The 14,973-nt window shown below is 32.0% G+C and overlaps 1 protein-coding gene across 3 annotated transcripts in view; it reads left to right on the top strand.

Annotated features, from left to right (window-relative positions):
- Window positions 1–14,973, top strand: part of LOC101890250 (5'-AMP-activated protein kinase subunit gamma-1) — a 336,316-nt gene that overhangs the window by 41,128 nt on the left and 280,215 nt on the right. Inside the window, exon 1 of one of the 3 annotated variants that reach the window (XM_059123243.1) lies at window positions 12,267–12,454. The exons of the other annotated variants lie outside the window; for them this stretch is intronic. The gene's annotated coding sequence lies outside the window, so the exon portion shown is untranslated. Of the gene's footprint in view, window positions 1–12,266; window positions 12,455–14,973 lie in introns of those variants that run through there. 3 annotated transcript variants of the gene reach the window in all.

The raw sequence follows: 14,973 nt of genomic DNA, 5'->3' as shown, positions 1-14,973 counted from the left end.
AGGAAGTAGTCAATATAGTCCAAACCTGGCACGTCGCAATATTTATATCATACTTATTGAGGCCCGATACAATGTGGACAATATTGGTCCATTCCTTTGGAACCTACTCCAAAGAGGGTCTATAATTTGAATATTCATAACACAAGTCAAAATATATTTAAATAATCGAAAAAAGCTGAGAGTAAACATCCGTCGGCAAAACCGACTGATAATTTTTAACTTGTTGATTCAAACTTTTATGTAATTTTCAATTTTATTTATTCCACGCATAATTGGATTTTTAAACGGGATCAGGTTTTTTTTCTCTCAATTCTGGTATAGAGAGATATTTGGAGTACTTTCAGCTGTAAATGGCTTTGGAAAAAACCCTTTTTTATTGATCTAAGAGGACTGTGTCCAAATTTAGAATTTCGAAGGAGAATAATTTAATTTTATGTTTTAGCATTTTCAGCCTTTCAAATTGTTGATACAATTGTTTACTCTGAACTTTTTTCCTCTGGAATTTGTGGGTGATTTAAGAGTCTATTTGTATTTTTGTTCATAAACTTAATTAATCACATTTGATTACAAATTCTTTACTGAAAAACAATATTTTCTTCCTTTTTTGATTAAAAATAGCTTTTTGTGTCAATAAATAAAAATAAAATAAAGTTTAACCAATATAAGTGTGAAATCCAAAAAAAAAAATTCTTATTGAAATCCCTTGATCACAACTCCATGCAAACAATCTGGCAACATCAAAATAACAAATTTAAGCTCTCTTAAGCTTAATAGGCTCGCATTTATCGCAACGCATATGTGTGTTGCTTTGGTGTTGTTGAGAGCCACACACACATTAGTGCAGCTGCTTGCAATCATGCTCCCATGCTCTATTTCTCGTACAACAACAACACCACACCACAGAAACACTTCCAAAAAAATTCTTAGCAAAAATGTAAACAATAGCCAACAACATTTAATCAACGTTACTGAAGAGAAATAAAAAAATAAAATTTAATAAATAAATACGAGTTTATAGTTCTGAAAAGATCGAAATTAAAAAAGAGGAATATTTTTCCTCGTTCACGTAATTTTTTTTCAAGAAAGAGAATTCCCTTAAAAAACGAGTCAGAGAGAAAAGAGTTATGGTACCAGGGATGGGAAATGAGATATTATGGTACTTTTTTTTAGTTTGAGGACATAACGAGATTTCTCATGGGACTTTTTAAGATAATGAGGAGTAGTAGAATATAACGAATTTTCAGAATGACAATAATTCTAAATATATTGAATGGAACGATGTTAGCCTTTATTTTTTGAAATATCTTATTTTTGTCGTTTCAAAATAATCAGGCCTAATCCCATGTTTTTTTCTTAATAAAAATAACGTGTGTTTATTAGTGTAAAAAAAAATTCAATGTATATTCAGTAGTAATACAGCACAGCCCTTTAAAGGCTTAAAAATAAATGGCGATTTTTTAAGAGTTAAAAGAAAGTTTTTTGCAAAAAAAAAAAAATAAAAATAAAAAAACACAGAAAAAAAGAAAAATTCATAAAATCCTTATTTGAACTGACTGCGTCTGCGATTCAAATGATTCATTAGCCTAGTCCATTTTTGACATACTCTCTCCAACATTTCGGCAGGTATCTCATGAATAAATACATCAATGTTGTGTTCCAATGCATCAATGGATGCGGGCTTGTATCTATAGACACTAGCTTTAATATAGCCCCACAAATAATAGCCTAAAGCGTTAACCACACACCAATGGACCCGTCCCGAACGTGAAATAAAATGGTCACCGAATTTCGATTTTAGTACATCTATTGTTACGCGTGCCGTGTGGCATGTGCAACCGTCTTGTTGAAATAACAAATCAAGCTCTTGTATTTTGGGCAAAAAAAGTTGGATATCATATCACGGTAGCGCTCGTAATTTACAATTACGTTTCAATTGGGAGTAACATTAAAATAGTCTGGTCAAATGATTCCACCAGCTCATAAATCTCACCAAATTGGGACTTGGGCGAATTGGTAGCTTTTGTAATGCCTCTCTCTGATCTCCACTTCGCAATATACAGTTGAGCTTAATTATGGACCTGAACAGAATTTCTTGATAAAAAAAACTAGATCTTTGGGCAACTTTCCAAGAGCCCATTTATTAAAAATTCTACATTGCTGTAGGTTGTTCGGCTTCAGCACCAGCTGTATTTTGAAAGGCTTCACAACTAAATTCTCCCGGAAAAAAATCCACATTGCCATAACTCATAATTAGGACTGGCCGATCCAGCTGCGATATTTTATTTAGTTTTCATTCTATGTTAGCGCGTTGGTGGCTTAATGTCCCAAAATGTAAATTTGATGCCAAAATTTTGTCACGAGGTGTAAAATTGTGACTAAACCCCTTACATCTGCCGGTACTCATATGGGGCTATAACTAAACTTGCACCTATATGTTTCATTTTCAATATCAAAAATCTAACAATTAAAGAACACGTTTCCGAAACCACCTCCTTCATATCTTAGCCACAGACAGACAATAGTGACATCAATATCAAATCTCAGAATTTTAGGTCTATCCCTTCTCCCAATACCAAGTTTGGTTACATTTAGTACGCATATCCTAGGCAACAAGAATGATCCAAATTTAGTACTACTTAGTACTTTTCCATCAATTACTGTACACATTTCCAAAACCACCTACATATCTCAATCCCAGATACCATCAGAGAGAATTTCTTCCCCTATTCCTTCACCAAATACCAAATTAAGTACCATTTAGTACTTTTCGTACAAATATAGAAAGTATTTCAATCTCCAACCAAACCACCTCCATATGTCAATTCCAGATACCAACAAAGACCTCTGTATCAAATTCGAGGTTTCCAGCCCTTCTCCTTCACCCAATACCAAAATTGGTACCATTTGGTACTTTTCGTACTAATGTAGTACACATTTCCAAAACTACCTCCAAATCTAAATTTTAGATACAAAGAGAGATCTCAATATAAAATTTCAAGATTTCTGCTCCATTCCTTGACCCAATACCAAATTTAGTACCATTTAGTACATTTTCGTACAATTAAAGGACACACAGATACCACCTCTATATGTCAATTCCAGACCAACCGAGACCTCAGCAACAGAGACCTCAGCATCAAATTTGAGGTTTCCAGCCCTACTCCTTCACCCAATACCAAATTTAGTACCATTTAGTACTTTTTGTACAAATATAGGACGCATTTGTAAACCATCGCTAAATCTCAAACACTGATACCATCATTAATTAAAATATCAAATTTCAGCTCTATTTCTACACCTAATACCTAATGAAGTACCATTTAGTACTTTTCGTACAGTTTTAGTATAAATTTTCGAAACCACCTTCATATGTCCAGGCTACATATGAACAGCGACCCCAATACTAAATTTCAGAATTTCAAACACTATCTGTTCACCCAATAACAAAGTGTAAGAAATATAGTACTATTTAGTACTTTTCGTACACATTTGAAAAACCATCTCTGTATTACAAACCTCCTAACAGGGGACTTCAATACAAAATTAAAAAATTCCAGACTCATCGGTTCACTCGATCCAAATTTAGTAACATTTAGTACAGTTCGCAGCACTTAGTACAAATTTCCAAAACCACTTTCATATATCAAACTAACTATCCAACCAAATTCTTCAAAGTTTTTAGCCCTATTCGTCCACATAATACCAAATATGGTACAATTTTAGAAGTTTAGTGTCAGTTTAGAACTTTTAGTAGCCTTAAAGTTTGAATTTCCAAAAATACTACACTCCATCAGTTACGCTCATTCCAAATTTCGGAATTCTAGCTCATTTCGTTGGTCCAATATACAGTTTTTAATATTTAGTACATTTTAGTACTTTTCGTATCCTTTTGAGTACGAATCTCCATTCTTGTGTCTTTTAATTGCCGTATTGGTACAAATTTCCATTGGTACAAATGTTCAAATTTAGCATATAGACTTGTCCAATGAAGTTACATTTTGAGTTTGAGTTGATCAGTAGAGCAGCAATTCAGATATTTATCATTAGTCGCAATTTTGGTGTTAAGGGCTCTGTTCGCTCCTTTAACACCAAAATTGTCCCTCATGACACATATCTCAATTGTGGTTCTACTTCTCACCACTAAGTACATTACTACCATTTTTAGTATCCAAAATGTAATTTCATGGCACCAACCTACATATCAAAATTTAACATTTCTAACTTTAAAGGTAAAAAATATACCACATTTTAATACCAATTTCCAAAATCTTTAACTCAACTCATGCCTCGCGGCCTCACTGATCTGCATGCCAAAATTCAGGCTTCTAGCTTCAAAAACACCGATTCTACACTCATTTTAAAAAATAGGTACCATTTAACACCTCTTTGTTACTTGGCAATTCAAACTTTCCATCCCCGTCTGATAGTTCTCTGTTTGAGAGAGAGAGCGAGTGAGCGAGAGTGCGTTCGTTGATTATTTGTTGTGCTTTGTTTACATTGTGTATGTGAACGGCGGCGGCCCTCACATACATATGGCTGATGATAAAGTAACAACAACAACAATAACAATTATCATTTGTATAATTACTACAACAACAACAATACAACGATACAATAAGAAACGAAGTAAGAAAACGGAAAACATTTTGGAATTGGTAAATTGCAGTTAGTGTTTCGTTAACTGTTGAAGCAAAATATACATCGTTCGTTCGTATCGTCGTTGCCCGTCGTGTGTGCGTGTGTTTTGTTTGATTTCGAGATTTTTTGCCTTCTTCTTCTGCTGCTTCTTATTAAAGTCTTCAACTGTTATTGTTCAAAAAAAAGAAATAAAAGAATTACAAAAAAAACCAAAGCAATTGCCCATCGTCTGGGCTCCATTTGTTTTCTGTGCCGTCGTCTGTCACGAGATCTTTTGTGGCTGCAGAAATTCGTTGTTACGCCTTGACGTTATCGCCGCCGTTGTGTTTCTAATATCAGCGTCGTCTCATCCCCCCCCCCCCTTGTGAATATAAATAAATTACAAAATTTAATTGTTGTCCAAAACAAATTTATTTATTTTCAATATTTTCCAAGTGAAGTAAAAAATAAAATAAAGAGAGAAATAAAATAAAAGCAAAACAGAAAAAAAAGAACTCAACAAGTGGTGGTCTTTCGTTGAGTTTACAACAACGTTACGCCTTCGTTCCGTTCCCTCTCTGTTCGTGTGTGTGTGTGTCGTGAGTCCGTTTTGTTATCAAAAAACGTGCAAAGCGAGCGCCCCCCTTTATTGTATTGTGTTTTACAAAAAGAAAATAAATACAAAGTTGAAAGAAGAAAAAATAAAAGAGTGGCGAAAAAGTCGTCTCAAGGAAATTAAATAAAATTCCATAAAATTTTCCAGAAAAGAAAAGTGTAAGGAAAATTTTGAAAAATATTTTTTTATGAATCTGCTAGTGTTTGTAATGATTCTCTTCCAATAAAAAATTTTGTTGGGCCCAAAGGGGTGGTGGTGTTGTGTTTTTTTTTTCAGACCTAACTATGTGTTGGCAAAATCAAACAAAATACCCCATTCCACCAACAAAAGAGAGCCATTGAATTGTGTATGTGTCGTGTTTTTTGTTTTTTTTTTGGTGTCAACGATGACAAATTATAAAACAAATATCGCAAATATCAAAATACAAAACAAAAACAAAAGAGAAAAATAAGAACACATCAACAACAAAAGAACTTCAGAAATTTTATCAGAATTTCAAAAAAAAAAAAAAAAACGTACGGCCGAACTATGAATACCCTCTACAATTTGGAAGGAGTTTGGAATTTTTCAAAAAAAAAAAATAATAAATAAATAAATAAATAAATAAAAAAGTAAAAAAAAAATAAATAAATAAAAGAAGTAGGATCCGTTAAAATTCTGTTAAAATCTTTAAAATTCCGAATATAGGGAGTTACCTTTTTTTTTTGCTCCATACGAAGACCTGGAGGCTTAACTCTAGTTTAGTAAAAACTCTTCAATTTTTTCGAAATTTTTTCCAGTGGTAGGTATTTTTACTCTGATCCCGGGAAACTATTTTTTTCTTGGGGGACGGACCTGGGACCGCAGATTAGCACAAATTATAGCATTGTAGTGGAAAGGTAAGAGTGTCAGCTATAATTTGGAAACTATTTTTTTGCCCCCAAAAATGGGCCCTATTTTGTCTTTTTGGAGGTTTCATAAAAAAATCTGGGTCCAAAAAATCGATAATTTGACTATAACTTCCGAACCGTAACATCTTATCCCATCATGTGACCACTTGTTGGATAGATATTTTCATAAGCTTTCTATAACGGATAAGTGGATCCGGGTCCAGGCGGGGTCTTGATCCGGGTCTTTCGGGTCAAAAATCTGGGGCACGGGGTCCGTCCCCCAAGAAAAAAATAGTTTCCCGGGATCAGGGTAAAAATACCTACCTCTGAGAAAAAATTCGAAAAAATCGAAAAGTTTTTACTTAACTAGAGTTGTTCCGACCTGGATCTGCATAGACAATTTTCAGTGACATGCTGTAGTACCCATTACGAACTTCAAATTCGAAATTTGAAACAGTTCCGATAAATAGTGTCGCTAAAATCATCAAAATACCGAATATTGGAAGATAGCGATGTATGGGGCCTATACGAAGACCTGGACCTGCATAGATAATTTTTTGTCATATGCTGTAGAACTCATTATGAATTTCGGATACAAAATTTGAAACAATTTCAGAGAATAATGTACCCAAAATCATCAAAATACCGAATATTGGGAGGTTCCGATATTAAGGGGCTATACGAAGACCTGGACCTGCATAGACTATTTTCTGTCATAGGCTTTAGTACCCACTACGAACTTCAAATACGAAAATTCAAACAATTCCGGTGAATGGTGTCCCTAAAATCGTCAAAATACGGAATATTGGGAGGTACCGATATTAAGGGGCTATAAGAAGACCTGGACCTGCATAGACAATTTTCTGTCATAGGCTGTAGTACCCATTACGAACTTTAAATACGGAATTTCAAACCATTTCGATGAATAGTGTCGCTAAAATCGTCAAAATATCGAATATCAGGGTGTGTGGGGGCTATACGACAACCTGGACCTAAATAGATAATTTTCTGTAATAGATTGTAGTACCTATTAGGAACTTCAAATACGAAATTTCAAACAATTCCGATGAATAATGCGCTAAAATCGACAAAATTCGCAGGTATTCGGAGGTACCGATATTTGGACCTGCATAGACAATTTTTTGTCATAGGCTGTAGTACCCATTACGAACTTAAAATAGGAAATTTCAAACATTTCCTGTGAATAGTGTCCCTAAAATCGTCAAAATATTAAATATCGGGGTAGGGGTCGTTGTATGTGAGCTATACGATGTCGTAGACTTATATAGACAATACTCTTCCAGGGAGTAAATTACTTAGAAGGAACTCCTTCTGTGGATTTTCAGACAATTTCATTGAAAAATTTGGCTACAATCATCCAAATACCGAATATCGAGGGGTACCGTTATATGGGGGCTATACGATATCGTGGACTTATATAAATAATTTTCTATGTGGGGATAAAATACTCACAGAGAACTCCTTGTGTAGCATTTCAGACAATTTCATTGAAAAATTTTGGCTACAATCATCAAAATACCGAATATCGGGAGGTACCGTTATATGGGGGATATACGATATCGTGGACATATATAGCCCACCATGAACTTGACCTGCCTGCCATGACAAAAGACTGATCTGTGCAAAAATTTAGCTTCCTATCTTTATTCGTTTTGACTCCAGCCTGATTACAACAGGCGGACAGACGGACGGCCGTACAGGGCTAAATCGTCTTAGAATTTTACGCTGATCAAGAATATATATTTTTTGTTAGGTCTAAAATGATTATTTCGGAATGACGAACTTAATATACCCTCCATACTATGTATGGATGGTGGAGGGTATAACAAAAAAAAAGGAACACAGCAACAACTAAAGAATGTCTGAAATTTTATCAGAATTTCAAAAAAAAAAAAAAAAAATAAATAAATAAAAAAATAAAATAAAATCAAATAAAAAATTAAATGTCTACGACATCAATAATGAAATTACTGAAATATTTTATTGAAAATAGAAAAAACAAAACAATTATGGCAATTTAATATTTAGTGATATCAAAGTTACACATTTTTTTTTTTTTTTTTGAAAAGAAAATATATAATTTAATCAATTTCAGTGCTTTTTTATTCAATCTTTTATTTTTCAAGGGCTTTGATTCCAACAAATTTTGTAATTTTTTCTATAAAGGCCTTTTATCATTTAAAAATGTTTCAATTTCTTATATAAATAATAAAATTTCTTCCTTTTCTTCATTTAAATTCCAATAAGAATTCAAAAATCTATTAAAAAAATTATTTTACCTTCAAACCCCAAGAGTTGACCATTAAAAAAACATCTGTTTATTGTTTACCTTAAAAGAGTAAAACGCACCACTGAACCAATCTCACACCGTTGATTGAGAGAGGTGAAGGGAGAGAGAGAAGTAACTTCAATTCACAATAACACACGCACACACCAACCAGTCAAGCATGCATAACAGAATGCCTAAAACAAAACAAACGGATCACAATAATCAAATAACTGACTCCATTTATTGATGAAGAGAAATTGGGTGGGGGAGGGAGATATAGAGAGCGAACGAGAGACATGGCGAGTTTCATATGGCATCAGTGTTGCCAATTTAGAGTTTAATAAAATTGAAGACTTTTGGGTAGGGTAATAAGGCAATGAAACTTTTTGGTGGATTTTCGAAATTTTGTAAGCAAATAAAGGGGAATTTTTGAAGGCTTGTACTAAAAGATATTATAGAGTACTAAATACCTCCATTATTAGAATGTGCATTTCTTAAATTAACGTTTAAAAAAAAATAAATAATTAAACTTAATTAATAAAATGTTTTTCAAAAAAAAAAAAAAAAAAATGAAAATAGTATTTATACCCTACACCACAAGGTGGTCAGGGTATTATGTCGTTGTGCATTTGTTTGTAACAGGCAAAAGGAAACGAAATAGACCCATAGTTATACCCTACACCACAAGGTGGTCAGGGTATTATGTCGTTGTGCATTTGTTTGTAACAGGCAAAAGGAAACGAAATAGACCCATAGTTATACCCTACACCACAAGGTGGTCAGGGTATTATGTCTTTGTGCATTTGTTTGTAACAGGCAAAAGGAAACGAGATAGACCCATAGTTCCTTTTGATGATCTGCATAGAATCACATTCTGAGTCGATTTATGCATGTCCGTCCGTCCGTCTGTCCATGTATTTTTGTAAACAAAGTACAGGTCGTATTTATTGCCCGATCCAGATGAAATTTTGCAAAGATCTTTTGTTTGGCCCAAGGACGAACCGTATTGAAATTGGAGATAATCGGTCAAAATTTAGATATAGCTCCCATATATAACATCGTCCGATTTACCTTGGATTGTGCACCAAACGTCTAATATTTGCCCAAATTGGATGAAATTTGGCACTTACGACCAAATTAGGCCTGAAAAGAATTATGCCAAATTTGATTGAAATCAGTTCAGATATAGCTATAGCTCCCATATATATTGTTCATCCGATTTGTTATTTTTGTCCTCCGCAGCCGTAATATGCACTCTGTAACAACAATATTTGGGGAAATTGATCGAATGAAGCTCAGAAATACATTTGCTAAATTTTATCGAGATCGGTTCCGATTTGGATATATATCTCCCATATATAACATCGTCCGATTTACCTTTTATAGGTGCACCAAACGTCTAATATTTGCCCAAATTGGATGAAATTTGGCACTTACGACCGAATTGAGTCTAGAAGCTAGTATGTCAAATTTGGTGAAGATCGGTTCAGATATAGCTATAGCTCCCATATATACTCTTCATCCGATATGTCATATGTGCTACCCACAGCCGTAATATGCACTCCGTAACAACGATATTCAGAGAAATATTTTAAATACAGCTCAGAAATATCTTTGCTAAATTCTATCGAGATCGGTTCCGATTTGGACATAGCTCCCATATATATTTTTATCCGATTTCAAATTAATTGTGCACCAAATGGGCAATACAAGTCCGAATTGAAAAGATACAAATGATTCGGCATATTTAGTCCTTTGAACTTTAAATTATAATTATAATCATGGCGTGTATGATTGAATTCTCCCATAAAAACTTTTAATTGTTATGTGGAGCTCAACTAAATTAGCAAAGTGGTGTGTAGGGTATCATAAAGTCGCCCCGCCCGACTTTAAGACTTTCTTTACTGATTCAATTTAAAAATCTCCTTGTTGGACACTTTGGGTATTAATCTAAGAGCCTTTTTGAGGTTATGTTGCCAATGAAGCCTTCTACATTCCACAAGATCCATTTAATTCAGAATATAATTTTTTAGGATTTTAAGAAAACTTTTTGAAGGCTCAGTAGGCTAAAATATCTTCTGATTGAATTTTAATTTTTGGAAGAGCCCTTAAAAATGCTCTCTTTAGATTGGAGTTTTTTTTTGAAGACCTTCCATTCAAAATAGCTCCGTATGTAAGCATAAATATCTTCTGGTGCCTATAAAGTGGTATTCGATTAACTTTTATTTGGAAGCAGTAGCATCTAAAGGCCTTTTAAGGTCAATAAATGCTCACTAGTGATGATCCCAGTCCAAGAATTTATTTTTATTCCTCCCCCAATGCTCAGTAAATGCTCTCTAGTGAAGAAACCCCTCTTCCTCTCTCCCATGAATTTTCTCTCATAGGCCAATATAACTTCTGATTCTATGTTACTTTTTAGAAGAGTCCTTAAAAATGCTCTCTTTAGATTGGAGTTTTTTTTTTGAAGACCTTCCATTCACAATAGCCCCATATGTAAGCATAAATATCTTCTGGTGCCTATAAAGTGGTCTTCGATTAACTCTTATTTGGAAACAGTAGCATCTAAAGGCCTTTTAAGGTCAATAAATGCTCTCTAGTAACGATCCCAGTCCAAGAATTCATTTTTTATTCCTCCCCCAATGCTCAGTAAATGCTCTCTAGTGAAGAAACCCCTCTTCCTCTCTCCCATGAATTTTCTCTCATAGGCCAATATAACTTCTGATTCTATGTTACTTTTTAGAAGAGTCCTTAAAAATGCTCTCTTTAGATTGGAGTTTTTTTTTGAAGACCTTCCATTCACAATAGCCCCATATGTAAGCATAAATATCTTCTGGTGCCTATAAAGTGGTCTTCGATTAACTCTTATTTGGAAACAGTAGCATCTAAAGGCCTTTTAAGGTCAATAAATGCTCTCTAGTAACGATCCCAGTCCAAGAATTCATTTTTTATTCCTCCCCCAATGCTCAGTAAATGCTCTCTAGTGAAGAAACCCCTCTTCCTCTTTTCCATGAATTTTCTCTCATAGGCCAATATATCTTCTGATTGAATTTTACTTTTTGGAAGAGTCCTTAAAAATGCTCTCTTTAGATTGGAGTTTTTTTTTTTTTTTTTGAAGACCTTCCATTCACAATAGCTCCGTATGTAAGCATAAATATCTTCTGGTGCCTATAAAGTGGTCTTCGATTAACTCTTATTTGGAAACAGTAGCATCTAAAGGCCTTTTAAGGTCAATAAATGCTCTCTCCAGTCTAAGAATTTATTTCTTATTCCTCCTCCAATGCTCAGTAAATGCTCTCTAGTGAAGAAATCCCTCTTCCTCTCTCTCATGAATTTTCTCTCATAGAATTTATTTGTTGTGCTAAGTAAATGTACCCTACTAAGGAAACTTCTCCTCTTCTCTCCCATGAATTTTTTCTCACTCAATTTCACTAATTCTCAACTCAATTTAATATTGTTCTCAAAAAATATTCAAAATATTTTCATTACTTCAATTTTTTTTTTTTAATTTGTTCTGTGACAGTGGACGTCATCATTAATTATTATCTCTGACGTTTATAATTCATTGCTTAATTTAACCAACAAGGCGAAGAGAGAGAGAGAGAGCGAAAGAGAAAGAAAAGCCTAAATGTGTGTTGAAAAGAGTAAAAATAATAAACGATTAGCCTGTTATCAGAGACTAAAGTTCGTGTGAAGCCAAAAAAAAAATCGAAACGAAACGACCAAAAATTAATAACAAATGAAGAAAGTACAATTAAATTTTGTTGTATTCTCAAGGTGTTGAAGACAACAAAAAATAATTTACAAAAACAACGAAGAGTACCAAAAAAAAAAAAAATACTATTTTAATTGAGCAATTAATCAAATTATAAAAAAACACAAGACAAGAGACAACAAAATACCAGCAAAAAAAAAAAAAAAAACAAAACAATTTTTTGGATGATTTATTTGTCCACATCGACTTGTGTGTGATTTTTCATTCCACAAATAAATGAGGAGCGTGCAAAATTATCAGCGCGGGATTATGATTCAATTGGAAGCAGCAGCAACCACAGCTGGCAACAGGTGGGTTACAATTGTTTTTTTTTTTTAATTGATTTTTTGTTTATTATTTTTTTTTTTAATTTTAATAAGGATCTGATAGGGAATTCGGGTTGACATGGGTGGGGGAAAATTATGTCCAGGGATTTTCCTTGGACTTTTTGAAAAATTTCGTAAAAAAACGAAAAATTTAAATTAAAGAATTTTATAAGAAAAATTGATTTCCTTCAAAAAAAAAAAAATAAATAAATAAATAAAAAAAAATAAAAAAATAAAATAAAAATAAAATAAAAAAGAAAAGAAAAAAAATTGAAAATGTTTGTCTTAGAAATGTTGCAGGTTTTTCTTGTGTCTTTATGAGGAAATCTTAAAACTTAAATGTGTGGAAAATTATTATTGGGTTAGATTTAACTATATATGTCATCTAATACATGAGAATACACTGAAATGTAATATTTTTAATCCAAATAACACATTCCCGTTTTGGATTTTTTTTGGAGGGAAATATTTCATCTTTAATACAAACAAAATTCAAAAAATTCTTTTCAAATAAAAAATTTTGAAAAAAAAAAGAAATAAAATAAAATAAATAAAAAATATTTCCTATTTTGTACATCTTATTCCCTTGGGGGAAGTTTTTTGCTAGCGAGGAGTGTTTGATTTTTTAAAATTTGTGTTTCAAATTTGAAGTCAAAAATTTTTATGTTTTTGTACAAATAAATGTAAATCTTGAAAATATATCAAAATATCAACAAATTCCGAAATTTCGACGTTGTATTAAAATTTTCCATTAAAGGGAATTTTTTTGTTTTTGGGAATTTCCACTTTATTTTAGGTCTCCAGTGAATACTGGACTAATTGGAGACAAAAAATAAAAAATTTCCCTTTTGGGAAATTTTTGGGGAATTTTTTTCAAATAAAAAATGTTGAGCAAAAAAAAAAAAAAAAATAAATAAATAAAAAATTAAATAAATAAAAAAATCCTATTTTGTACATCTTTCTCCCTTGGGGGGAATTTTTTTGCTAGTGAGAAGTGTTTGATTTTTTAAAATTTGGATGTCACATTTGGAGTCAAATTTTTTTTATGTTTTTGTACAAATAAATGTGTATCTTAAAAATGTATCAAAATATTAACAAATTCCGAAATTTCGACCTTGTATTAAAATATCCCATTAAAAGGGAATTTTTTTGTTTTTGCGAATTTATGTAAAATTCCAGTTTATTTGAGGTCGCCAGTGAAAACTAAAATAATTGGAGATAAAAAATAAAAATTTCCCTTTTGGGAAATTTTTAGGGAAATTTTTATTTGCAACATAAATTCATATTTCTCATCACAATACATCCAAATACGCTTAAATTTAGCAAATTATGAACAAAATTCTAAAATTTTGACCCTATATAGAAATTTCCCATAAAAGGGAAATTTTTGTTTTTGGGAATTTTTGTAAAATTCTCGTTTATTTCAGGTCTCCAGTGGAAACAAAACTAATTGGAGGCAAGAGATAAAAATTTCCCTTTTGGGAAAAATTGTATTTCCTCAGAATATAGCTAATTAGGAAAAAAATTCTGAAATTTAAACCTTATATAGAAATTTCCCATTAAAGGGAATTTTTTTGTTTTTGGGAATTTATGTGAAATTCCAGTTTATTTGAGGTCTACAGTAACAACTAAACTAATTAGAGATAAAAAATAAAAATTTCCCTTTTGGGAAATTTTTAGGGAAATTTTTATTTACAACAGAAATTCATATTTCTCATCACAATATACCCAAATTCACCTAAATATAGCAAATTATTAACAAAATTCTAAAATTTGGAACTTTTATTAAAATTTCCCACTAAAGGGAAATTTTTGTTTTTGGGAATCTTCGTAAAATTCTCATTTATTTGAGGTCTACAGTGACAACTAAACTAATTAGAGACGAAAAATAAAAATATCCCTTTTGGGAAATTTTTAGGGAAATTTTTATTTTCAACAGAATTTTCCCATCAAAGGGAATTTTTTGTTTTTGGGAATTTATGTAAAATTCCAGTTTATTTGAGGTCTCCAGTGAATACTAAACTAATAGGAGATAAAAAATAAAAATTTCCCTTTTGGGAAATTTTTAGAGACATTTTTATTTTCCACAGAAATTCATATTTCTCATCACAATATACCCAAATTCACCTAAATATAGCAAATTTTGAATAATATTCTAAAATTTGGACATTTTATTGAAATTTCCTACTAAAGGAAAATTTTTGTTTTTGGGATTTTTTGTAAAATTCTCATTTCTTTGAGGTCCACAGTGAAAACAAAACTAATTAGAGACGAAAAATAAAAAAAATCCTTTTGGGAAATTTTTAGGGAAATTTTTATTTTCAACAGAAATTCATATTATTAACAAAATTCTGTAATTTCGAACTTACATAAAATTAAAAATAAAAAACTAGTAAAAAAAACAGCTAAGTTCGGCCTCTTTATACCCTCCACCATTCGGAAGGAACTTTAAAAATTTTAATAAAAATTAAAAAAAAATTAAATTAAAAATAAAAAGCTAGTAA

This window comes from Musca domestica, unplaced genomic scaffold (genome assembly GCF_030504385.1).
Source record: "Musca domestica strain aabys unplaced genomic scaffold, Musca_domestica.polishedcontigs.V.1.1 24, whole genome shotgun sequence".
NCBI lineage: Eukaryota > Metazoa > Arthropoda > Insecta > Diptera > Muscidae > Musca > Musca domestica.
Note: the sequence above shows the minus strand (reverse complement) of the source record. Positions and strands in the feature narration are given on the sequence as shown.